Source organism: Tachyglossus aculeatus, chromosome 4 (assembly GCF_015852505.1).
Source record: "Tachyglossus aculeatus isolate mTacAcu1 chromosome 4, mTacAcu1.pri, whole genome shotgun sequence".
Classification (NCBI taxonomy): domain Eukaryota; kingdom Metazoa; phylum Chordata; class Mammalia; order Monotremata; family Tachyglossidae; genus Tachyglossus; species Tachyglossus aculeatus.
In genome coordinates, this window is record NC_052069.1 from 128,097,739 (window position 1) to 128,110,404 (window position 12,666).

Genomic DNA, 12,666 nt, shown 5'->3' on the forward strand with positions numbered 1-12,666 from the left:
AAATGGGGATTAAGACTGAGACACCCAAGTGGGACAGGAAAGTGTCCAACTCCATGAACCTGTGTCTGCCCAGGGCCCTAGAACAGTGCTTGACGCATAGTAAGTGCTTAACAAATACCATCATCATCACCTCACTTAGCAGAGCCTTTTTTCCCCTCATCTTTAAAATAGGATTCAATACCAGTTTTCTCTCCTACTTAGGCTGTGGGACAAGCACTGTATCCATCTGATAATCAGGACAGACAGGGTCCCTGTCCCTTTGGGGCTCATAATGATAATGATGATGATGATGATGACGATAATAATAATAATGATACGAATAATAATAATGATACTAATAATAACAGTTCAGCAAAGTCTGGATCCCACATGGGGCCTAGTCTAAGTAGGAGGCAGGCAGGGAACGTGTCTGCCCACTGTTGTATTGGACTCTCCAAAGCACTTAGTAAAGTGCTCTGCACACAGGGAGAACTTAATAAATACAACTGAATGAATGAAGGAATGGTATTTGCTAAGCACTTACTATGTGCCAGGCAGGCACTGTTCTAAGCACTGAGGTACATATAAGGTAACCAGGTTTGACACAGCCTATGTCCCCCATGGGGCTCACGGTCTTAATCCCATTTTACAGATGAGGTCACTGAGGTCCCAGAGAAGTGAAGTGACTTCCCTAATGTCCCCCACAGTCAGTCAATCCCATTTACTGAGTGCTCACTCCGTGCAGAACACTGTACTAAGCACTTGGGAGAGTACAATACAACAATATAATAGACATTCTCTGCCCACAATGAACTTACAGTCTAGAGGGGGAGACGGATATTAATATAAATGAATACATTACAGGCAAGCGGCAGAACCGGGAGTAGAAGCTGGGTCCTCCCGACTCCCAGGCCCGTGCCTTATCCGCTAGGGAACAAACCGAGCGGCAAAAAAGCCTCAAAATCCCTGTTCCCACTGGCAAATCTTCTCATTTCTCTCCCCTGACTCACATTCGTCACATTTATGAAGCCAAAAATACTGAAGTTCTAATAAGCGGATATAGGAAAATCAAAAAGCTGTTTTTTTAGTGCCCAGATTCTAAGCTCTTTATGGACAGGGAATGTGTTTGCTAATTCTATTGCATTATACTCCCCCATATGCTTAGTACAGTGCACTCTGCACACAGTAAGCATTCAGTAAATCCTTTCGATCGATGTTTAACCGGTATGTGGGGGGAGGGGTGTGGCCTAATGGAAAGAGCAACCGATCAATCAGTCATATTTATTGAGGGCTTACAGTGTCCAGAACACCAGCCAGGGAGTCAGAGGACTTGGTTTCTAATCTCAGCTCCGCCACTTGTCTGCTGTATGACCTTGGGCAAGTCACTTCACTTCTCTGCATCTCGGTTCCCTCATCTGCCAAACAGGGATTCAAGACCTGTTTCGAACTGTAAGCCCCATGTGGGACCTATTTCCTCTCTCCCCCAGTTTAGCACATGCCACAAATACCACAACTACCATTCATCAAACTTCTTACTCTATTCTAGAAATTAGCCTAAGCCCAGAAAGGAGCCCTGTCAGTCCAAGGAAATACCAGTTCAGTGGATAGAGCACGGTCCTGGGTGTCAGCAGGACCTGGGTTCTAATCCTGGCTCTGCCGTGTGACAGCGGTGTGACCTTGAGCAAGTCACTTAACTTCTCTGAGCCTCAGTTACCCCATCTGGAAAATGGGGATGAAGACTGTGAGCCCCATGTGGGACAGGGACTGTGTCCAACCTGATTAACTTGTATCTACCCCAGAGCTTAGAATAGTGTTTGGTACATAGTATGGTCTTAACAAGTACCCTTATTATGATATTACTACCCTCCTCCATGGTAAATATGCTGGGGAATCCATTCCCACACGGAGACCTACAAACCTAAGAATAAGAAGCAGTGTGACCTAGTGGTAAGATCTTGGGCCCGGGAGTCAGAGGATCTGGGTTCCATTCCTGCTCTACCACGTGTCTTCTGTGTAATCTTGGGGCAAGTCCCTTACGTTCTCTGCGCCTCAGTCACCTCATCTGTAAAACAGGGATCAAACAGAAACCCCTTATCATCGGCTTTAATGCTCTCAATCAACTCTCCCTCTCCTACCTCACCTCACTGATCTCCTACTATGACCCAAACTGAACGCTTCGCTCTCTTAGCACTACCTCGCTCACTGCCTCCATCTCAACCATCTCACCACCGGCCCCTTTCCCACATCCTCCCTCTGTCCCGTAACTCCTTCCCCCTCCATCTACACCAGACCGCTACTCGCCCCACCTTCCCAGGTCATGTCTCCTCCAAGAGGCCTTCCCCAATTAAGCCCTCTTTTCCCCAGCTTGCTCTCCCTTCTGTGTCATCTTCTAGACTGTGAGCCCACTGTTGGGTAGGGACCGTCTCTATATGTTGCCAACTTGTACTTCCCAAGCGCTTAGCACAGTGCTCTGCACACAGTAAGCGCTCAATAAATATGATTGATTGATCTCTGCATGTGTACCCGTGACCTCTGTTCAGCCTACAAAGAATGTGCTACCAAGATCCTACCTGGAGGTGAAACAGGATCAATGTCTGGTGTAGAGGAAGGGGGAAATGGGGCCAGTATTTGGTTGAGGAAAGGGGGATGGGGGAGAATTGAGGGGAGGGAATAGGGCCGTTGTCTGGTGTGGTCCAGGATCATGAGCCTATTATTGTTAATAATATTGTTATTGTTATTATGGTATTTATTAAGTGCTTACTATGTGCCAGACACTGTACCAAGCACTGGGTCGGATACAAACAAATAGGGTTGGACACAGCAGTCACTGTCCTGCATAGGGCTCACAGTCTGAGCTTCCATTTTACAGATGAGGGAACTGAGACCCAGAGAAGTAAAATGACTTGCCCAAGGCCACGCAGCAGACAAGGAGCAGAGCTGCAAGCAGAACCCATGATTTTCTGACTCCCCAGGTCTGCGATCTATCCACTCCATACAGCCAACCTCCTCCCATCCCTTCAGGATAGGATAAGTGCTTGGATCTGCGGGGTAGCAGTTTAGATGGAGAGGAAAGGGTGAATATGAGAAACAGGAAGAGAATACCTCCAGGACTCAGTGATAGGTTGAATATGCAGGTTGAATGAAGGATGAGCTGAGGATAACATCGAGGTTACAGGCTTGAGAGGAAGGGAGGATGGTGACTGTCTACAGTGATGGGAAATAATTTTGAAGAGGAGCATTTGGGTGGAAATAAGGAATGTTTATGAGGGAATATGAGGCGTTCTACTTGGGACATGTTAAGTTTGAGGTGTCGTCGGGGCATCCAAATAGAAATGTCATTCATTCGATCATTCGACTGTATATATTGAGAGATCACTGTACTAAGCGCCTGGGAGAGGACAGGCACATTCTCTGCTCACGGTCTAGAGGACAAGATCACGGGAAAGTGGGAGGTAATGCAAGGCAACATGGCCTAGTGTAGATGGCACTGTGCAAGGCACCAACTCTGTGTATCATCCTGAACGGGTTCTCAGGTTCAAATTCTCAGGGCCGAGGATCCCCCACCAACTTCAATGGAAGACTTTGTCTTCATAGTTTTTGCCTCATTTACTCATCTCTCCCACCTGCTAAGTTTTTTAAGGGTAAGTCGGAGAAACCATCTTATACTTCTCTTGTAATGATAAATGAAATAATTAATGATTGTGGTATTTGTTAACTGCTTACAATGTGCCAAGGACTGAGTAGCAGCATGGCCTAGTGGAGAGAGCACAGGGTTGGGAGTCAGAAGGACCTGGATTCTAATTCCGGCTTTGTTACCCATCTGCTGGGTGACCCTGGGTGAGTCACTTCACTTCTCTTTACTTAACTTCATTTGGAAGATGGAGATGAAGACTGTGAGCTCCATGGAGGACATGGATTGTGTCCAACCTGATTAGCTTGTATCAACCCCAGTGCTTAGAAGACTGCTTGATACATGATAAGCGCTTAACAAATACCATCTCTCCCACCCATTAAGATAAGGTTTTTGAGGGTAAATGGGAGAAACAGTCCTAAACGTCTCTTGTAGTAATGACACAAGTAGTGACTACACAAGTAGTCTTGTAGTAATGACACAAGGCTCTCCAACACCTCGCCCCCTCCTACCTCACCTCCCTTCTCTCCTTCTACAGCCCAGCCCGCACCCTCCACTCCTCTGCTGCTAATCTCCTCACCGTGCCTCGTTCTCGCCTGTTCCGCCGTCGACCCCCGGCCCACGTCATCCCTCTGGCCTGGAATGCCCTCCCTCCCCACATCTGCCAAGCTAGCTCTCTTCCTCCCTTCAAGGCCCTACTGAGAGCTCACCTCCTCCAGGAGGCCTTCCCAGACGGAGCCCCCTCCTTCCTCCCCCCCTCCTCCCCCTCTCTATCCCCCCGCCTTACCTCCTTTCCTACCCCACAGCACCTCTATATATGTATATATGCTTGTACATATTTATTACTTTATTTATTTATTTATTTTATTTGTACATATCTTTTCTATTTATCTTATTTTGTTAATATGTTTTGTTTTGTTCTCTGTCTCCCCCTTCTAGACTGTGAGCCCACTGTTGGGTAGGGACCGTCTCTATATGTTGCCAACTTGTACTTCCCAAGCGCTTAGTACAGTGCTCTGCACACAGTAAGCACTCAATAAATATGATTGATTGATTGACACTAATAATGATATTTGTAATAATTAATAATTGAGGTATTCATTTAACGCTTACTGTGTGCTAAGTACTGAGAAGCAGGCTGGCTTAGTGGATAGAGCACGGGTCTGGGAGTCAGAAGGACCTGATTCTAATCCTGGTTCTGCCAACTGTCTACTGTGTGACCTAGGGCAAGCTACTTCACTTCTCTGGGCTTCAATTCACTCATGTGGAAAATGGGGATTAAAACTGTGAGCCCCGCATGGGAAATGAACTATGCCCAACACAATTAGCTTGTATCTAGCCCAGCACCAATACAGTTCCTGGCCCATAGGTAAGTGCTTTACAAATACCATTTAAAAAATGTATTTAAAAAGACATTTCTTTCTCAGGAAACTATCTGCTCATAGTAGTGGAAACGGAAAGTCCTCTCCTGGAGTTACCCCTCACTGCAGATGACACCACTGTCCTTCCAGTCTCACGAGCCCGTAACGGTGTCATCCTAGACTCCGTTCTCTCATTCAACCCACACATTCAATCCGTCACCAAATCCTGCTGGTCCCACCTTCACAACATTGCTAAAATCCACCCTTACCTCTTCATCCCAAACTTCTACCACAGTAATATGATCACACATCCTATCCCGCAGAGATTACTGCATCAGTCTCCTCCTTACTGACCTCCCAACCTCCTGCCTCTGCCCAGTCCAGTCCATACTTCACTCTGCTGCCCAGATCATCTTTCCATAGAAACCTTCGGGACATACCAACTCCCTCCTCAAAGACCTCTATTGGTTGCCTATCCACCTCCGTAACAAACAAAAACTCCTCACCACAGGTGTTAAAGCACTCTATCACCTCACACCCTCCTACCTCACCTCCCATCTCTTCTAAAACCCAGTCCACACATTCTGGTCCTCTGGTGCTAACCTTCTCACTCTGCCTCCATCTCGCCCGTCTTCTCTTGCCGACGACCCCGGCCCATGTCCTATCTCTGGCCTAGAACACACTCCCTCCTCAAATCCACCAGACTACTCTCCCCCACTTCAAAGCCTTACCGAAGGCACATCTCCTCCAAAAGGCCTTCCCAGATTAAACCCCACTCTTCCTCATCTCCTAAGCCCCACTCTGCCTCATTTCCCACTCTCTTCTGCATCACCCTGACTCACTCCCTTGGCTCTTCCCCCTCTCCCAGCCCCACAACACTTATGTCTATATCTGTCATTTTATTTATTTGTATTGATGTCTTTTCATTTGCACGGCTGCCTGTCTACTCTTTCAGAGTGTGAGCTCATTGCGGGCAGGGATCGTCATTCTTTATTGTTGAACTGTACTTTCCCAAGCACTTAGTACAGCGCTCTGCAAAAAGTAAGTCCTTAATAAATACGATTGAATGAATGAATGAATAAAAGCAAAGGCCCCAAGCCACTAACAAGAGGCCAGATGGTTTCAAGCACCCTCTTGGGCCCGTCCGTGTCTGGCTCGACTGCTGAGACTGAGGTCCCTGGGTTGGCAGGACGGCGCCGGATTCTCCGTCCCTCCCTGGGGGGACCCCGTACCTTAAGTCCCAGGGACCGAGGCTTACCCTGGCAATTCCTTGGTGGTGTGGGATATCAGGACAGGGAGAAAATGAGGGACTCTTTTCTTGGCTCCGTGTCAGTTCAAAAGTTATTTAACTTCTTTTCTAGAAGTATAAAAATGTAAAAAAGAAGGTTCAGTTTAAGGCTGGAAACAACAAGATAGAATTGCCATCACAAACCCAATGCAAAGGAAACAATGTCTTCCTTTCCCTCCTTGGACTTCCCCCCTCCAAACTGACCCTCCTTGATTATTACAATCAAATCAATCCCTGCCTAGAAAAACACAGGCACAGCGAATCTCCTACAACACACATCCATGAGACACAAAAAAACACAGATTGTTCACCCCCCAATCAGTGCTGGATCCCAGGAATAAATATCCCTTTGGAGCCCAGAAGGATCGTTCCTTGTCATCACTCCCATGGGACCTTTCTTCCTGAGACCTGATTGGTGATTTTCTGTGTAAAGAAAGAACAGAGGAGAGATTGAGTCCAGGCCCATAGACCCATGCCAAGTCTTCACACCCTTGGGAAAAAAAAAAGAAGAGGGGGGAAAACAAAGAGGTGATATCTGTTGTTAAAGGATTACTATATGCTAGGCACTGTGCTAGATGCTGGGGTAGAAACAAGCTAATCAAGTTGGACACAGTCCATGTCCTATATGGGGCTCACAGTCTTCATCCCCATTTTCCGAGTGAGGAACTGAGGCCCAGAGAAGTGAAGTGACTTACCAAAGGTCACCCAGCAGACAAGTGGCAGAGCCGGGATGAGAACCCGAGTCTGTTTGTCTCCCAGGTCTGGGCTCCATCCTCTAGGCCACCCTGCTTCCCTCCCCCACTGCTACATGGGCTGACTCCTCCCCAAGTCCCTTCTTCTCTGTGTCTGCCACAGTTGCCAGGGCATGGGGAAGGGTTTCCTCCTTCCTTAGGGCAGCTGGGGGTTCACTGCTGAGCCCAGGAGAGGGGGTTTCTGAAGCATGGGTCTTGTGGCAGACATGAGCTCATAGAGCAAAGGGAAGGGAATCCAAAAAAAAACAAAAACCTGTTCCTGGGGTAGCAGGAGAAGTCTTTGCTGTTCAAAACTCCCCTTGGTATCTCTGTCAAATTCAAAGCCTTACTGAAGGCCCAACTCCTCCAAGAGGCCTTCCCTGACTAAGCCCTCCTATCCTCTTCTCCCACTCCCTTCTGCATCACCCTGACTCGCTCCCTTTGTTCTTCCCCACTCCCAGCCCCACAGCACTTATGTACATAGCTGTCATATTCTTTTTTCTATACTTGTCTGTCTACCCTGCTCTAGACTGTAAGCTCACTGTGGGCAGGGAATTTGTCTGTTTATTGTTGTATTGTAATAATAATAATGATGGCATTTGTTAAGCACTTACTATGTGCAAAGCACTGTTCTAAGTGTTGGGGGGATACAAGGAGATGAGGTTATCCCACATGGGGCTCACAGTCTTAATCCCCATTTTACAGATGAGGGAACTGAGGCCCAGAGAAGTTTAGTGACTTGCCCAAAGTCACCCAGCTGACAATTGGAGGAGACGGGATTTGAACCCACGACCAAAGCCCATGCTCTTTCCACTGAGCCACGCTGCTTCTCTAGCACAATCTGCTTCTCTTGTACAATCCCAAGTGCTTAGTACAGTGCTCTGCACGAAGTAAGTGCTCAATAAAAATGATTGAATGAATTAATCCTCCTTCTCCAATTGCCTGAGGAAATTATTTTAAATTCATTTCCATTTCCTTTCAAATCTCTTCTCACAGTTGAACAATCATCCCGAGGGTTGCCAATTCTGTCTTTTGCCAAGTGTGTGAGAAACTGTACACATGATCCCTGCCTTTGAGGAACTTACGGTCAAACGTGTGAGAAGCACTGTTCTAAACAATTGGGAGAGTTTGATATCATTAGTAGCCATGCTCCCTGCCTTCCAAGAGTCTACTACAGTCTACTAGGGGCAGAGCACTGTACAAGGGACTTGGGAGAGCACATTAGGGTTAGTAAATGTGAGCCCTGCCTTCGGAAAGCTTACAATCAGCTGTGTACAGAGGGCTACTCTACACACTTGGGAGAGTGCAATAGGATAGCATTGGAAGACATGATCCCTGCCCGCAAATAATTTATAGTCTAGAGGGGGAGATACTTACCATGTACAGAGCACTGTGGTAGATGCCTACATGCAGACCACTTCAACTAGCCGTCTACCATGTGCAGAACATTGTGCTAGATAGCTATGTATTGAGACCTCTAATTGGTGTCTACTGTATGCAGAGCACTCTACTAGGCACCTATTGTGTATGAAACATTGTACTGGGTGCCTACCTCATGGAGAGCACTGCACTGGGCACCTACTGGTTGCAGAGTACTGTAGTGGATGCCTCCTGATGTACAGCTCTCATTTTGTTGCTATTGATGCCTGTCTACTTGTTTTGTTGTCTGTCTCCCTCTTCTAGACTACGAGCCCGCTGTTGGGTAGGGATGGTCTCTATCTGTTGCCAAATTATACTTTCCAAGCACTTAGTACAGTGCTCTGCACACAGAAAGCGCTCAATAAATGCAATTGAATGAATACTGAGCTTCTACTGGGGGCACAGCACTGTACTGGCTGCTTACTGGAGCCCTCAGACTTATTCTGTCCTCAATGAGAAAACCATTTTGATTAGAAGCAGTGTGACCTAGGGGATAGAGCCCAGGCCTGGGAGTCAGAAGGGCCTGAGTTCTAATTGCAGCTCTGTGTCACTTGTCTGCTGGGTGACCTTGGGCAAATCACTTTACTTCTCTGGGCCTCTAGAACTGTGAAAAGGGGAGTAAGAATGTAAGCTCCATGTAGGCCAGGGACTGTGTCCAATCTAATTAACCGGTATCTATCTACCCAGTGCTTAGAACAATGCCTGGCACATAGTAAGGGCTTAACAAATACCATTTAAAAAAAACAAAGGTAACATTGTTATTTAGAAGGTGGCCTCATGTCCTCATCTAGACATGTAAGCTTGTTATGGGCAGGGAACCTGCAAGCTAATTCTGTTCTACAGTACTTTCCTAAGCACTTAGTGCTTAGCAATCAATGAATGCCAGTGACTGATTGATTACTGTCCTGTGCTTGTGGTGGCTTTAAAAAAAAATAGTAGTTTTTCAGGGCTTACTATGTGCCAGGCATTCTGCTAAGGGCTGGGGTAGATACAAGCTAATCAGTTTGGACACAGTCCAGGGCCCACATGGGGCTCAGGGTCTTTTACTTTAACTACCCTAAACTTAACCCAAGAGTACATATGACTTATTGTACCAACATAATCTCCATTTCACAGATGGGGCGGTGCAGGGAAGCGAAGTGACTTGCCCAAGGGTCACAGAGCAGACAGGTGGTGGAGTCGGGATTAGAACGTGGGTCCTTCTGGTTCCCAAGCCCATACTTTATCCGCTAGACCATGCTGCTTCTCAAATCCCTCCCTTCAAAACCCCAATTCCTAGCACTGTACATTCCCTCTCCCCCAAATTAAAAGGCACTGTTCCTTTTTAGGACTTCTTGGTGGAGCAGGTGCATGAGAAAAAAGTGACCCTCCAGCACGACCTTCACAGAATAAACTGACACTTAACCCCATCGAAACACTCTAAAGGGCGGGAGGTCAGAGGTCAGATGGACATCATGCTTTTGGGAGGCCAGCTCTCAGAATGGAGGGAGATCTCTCCCCTGAGCACATGCCGGGTCCTTCTCGAAAAGCCCTTCTTCTGATGCAAAACAGAATCAAAAACCATCTGGGTAGCGAAAGAAAGCTCAATCTAGATTTCAAGGGTTTCGATTCTAGAGGTTGGATGTAATACTTGGATGTAATTTTTTTGTTAATTCCATGAGTTGAATACACTTTTCCATGCTAGAACATCACCCAAGTATGCCATCACACTTAGTGATCATAATAATAATAATAATAATAATGGTATTTATTAAGCGCTTACTATGTGCAAAGCACCGTTCTAAGCGCTGGGGAGGTTACATGCTGGTCAGGTTGTCCCATGGGGGGCTCACAGTTTTAATCCCCATTTTACAAATGAGGTAACAGACCCAAAGAAGTGAAGTGACTTGCCCAAAGTCACATAGCTGACAGTTGGCGGAGTTGGGATTTGAACCCATGACCTCTGACTCCAAAGCCCATGCTCCATTGAGCCACGCTGCTTCTCTAAATACAATTCCCCAAAGGGGGAAAGGCACCTATCCTGGAAGTACTGCAATACCAGGTCGATGATAATAATGATGGTATTTGTTAAGTGCTTACTATGTGCAAAGCACTGCTCTAAGCACTGGGGGGATACAAGGTGATCAGGTTGTCCCACGTGGGGCTCACAGTCTTCATCCCCATTTCACAGATGAGGTAACAGGCACAGAGAAATTAAGTGACTTGCCCAAAGTCACACAGCTGACAGTTGGCAGAGCCGGGATTTGAACCCGTGACCTCTGACTCCAAAGCCCAGGCTCTTTCCACTGAGCCACGCTGCTTCTCTCCACGCAGCCGATGCATGCAGGGGACGGAGCAAGCTGCCAACCCGCCTCCTTTCTCCAAAAAGCTGCTTAACACAGCGTCTTCACATCGAAGACATATCAGATATTAAACTGATAAGAACAGATACTACACTTGAGCTCAGCCAAAAGGCCGAGAAGTGATGATGTAATGATAGGATTTCCATGTTACCTCCTGCATTTACACTAATTACATGATCAGGCAGGATTTCGTGTATTACATAAACGCTTCAAAATGAGAGAGTTCTTTCGAAAGCCAGGTAAACATTTGGAATATGGACAATACCCAGGATTGCCCACTTTCTGGAACTAAAGCCTGATCGCCAAATGTCCCTTAAGTCACTCTTTTTTTAAAAAAAATTGCTATTCATTAATCCCTTATTTTGTGGCAGGCACTGTAGGAAGCACCAGGGTAGATACAAGCTGATCATGTCGGACACAGTCCGTCATACATGGGGTTCACGGTCTTAATCACCATTTTACACATGAGGGAACCGAGGCACAGAGAAGTGAAGTGACTTACCCGAGGTCACACGGCAGATGAGTGGGAGAGCCAGAATTAGATCCGACATAGCGCTAGGGTAGATGCGAGCTTATCAAGTTGGACGTGGTCCCGTCCCACGGGGGCTCATGGGAACGATGGGCGGTCCATCCAAGTGTTTCCAGCACTTGCGGCTTGGCCGGTAGGAACGCAGCCTGTGACAGAATACCCACTTGCCCTCTCGGCTCGCGTCGGCCGGCGCCGGGCAGAACCGGGGCTGGAACCCAGGTGTCCCAATTCCCAGATCTGGCCTCTCCTCACCGGACCTCTCCGGCCGCAAAAAAACATACTGCAAACAACGAAACACTCGCCGTCCTTATCGAGCAGTCGCTCAAACGCCGAAGGGCCCATCGTCCTTATCGATCAAATGACGAAGGGCCTGCTGTCATTATCAACCAATCAGTTAAACAACAAAGCGCCCACCACACGGGCAGAGAGCAGAATAGGAAGGATGGGGATCTGCAGAAACAGTGGGCTGTAGTAGAGAGAGGCCCGAGCCTGGGAGTCACAGGACCTGGGTTCTAATCCCAGGTCTGCCACGTGCCTGGCAGGTGACTTTGGGCAAATCCCTTAATTTCCCTGGACCTCAGCTACTTCATCTGAAAAATGGGGATTCTGTCTTACTTTTCACCTACTCAAACGGTGAGCCCCATGTGTACGACCTGATTAGCTTGCATCTACCCCAGCACTTAAAACAGTGCTTTGCACATAATACGCACTGAACAGGTACCCTAAAAGAAAGGTGGGCTGGGAAGAGAATCGATCCATCAGTGGTGCTTCTCGAGTGGGCAGAGCAGAGAAAGGAAGAAGTGGGAGATTGGAGGGCTGTGCCAGAATGGCAGGTGGATGAAAGAGAAACCAAGAGACCACAGGGAGCTGGCCCTAAGAGTTTTATACTACTTAAGCTGCTTGAGGTTTTGTTTGTGTTTGTTTCATTTGTGTGGTATCTGTTAAGCACTTACTATATGCCAGCCACTGTACTAAGCAGTGGGGTAGACACAAGTTAATCAGGTTGGCTCGGTCCATGTCCCACAGGGGGGCTTCCAATTTTAATCCACGTTTTTCATTTCTTCATCATTTCCGTTTTACAGATGAACTAACTGAGGTCCAGGGAAGTGAAATGACTTGCCCAGAATCCCACAGGAGACAAGTGGCGGAACAGGGATTAGAACCCAGGGCCTTCTGACTCCCAGGTCCGTGCCCCAGCCCCTAGGCCACGCTGCTTCTTCAGTTGCTGAAATGTGCCCCGGTTCCAAGTCTCCCTGCCCCTCCCCTTCCCTGCCTCCTCATGTTCCCATCCAATTTCCTCCAACCCAGGGTCCCCCACCTTCCAAGCTCTCCGGCCAGCACAAGCTCTCCGTAACTGCTCGACAATGAAGGCTAAGTCAGGCAGTA

At 47.5% G+C, this 12,666-nt stretch overlaps 1 long non-coding RNA gene and 1 other non-coding gene across 3 annotated transcripts in view; both read right to left on the reverse strand.

The window, feature by feature from the left end:
* Positions 1-6,604: 6,604 nt before the first annotated feature.
* The window catches only part of LOC119927013, a 65,623-nt gene continuing 59,561 nt past the window's right edge, over positions 6,605-12,666 (reverse strand). For both annotated transcript variants that reach the window (XR_005450382.1, XR_005450383.1), the window contains exon 9: positions 6,605-6,682. This is a non-coding gene — a long non-coding RNA (uncharacterized LOC119927013). The remainder of the gene's footprint in view (positions 6,683-12,666) is intronic.
* Positions 10,685-10,875, reverse strand: LOC119927731. Its single transcript, XR_005450707.1, has one exon. It is a non-coding gene; the product is annotated as a U2 spliceosomal RNA (small nuclear RNA).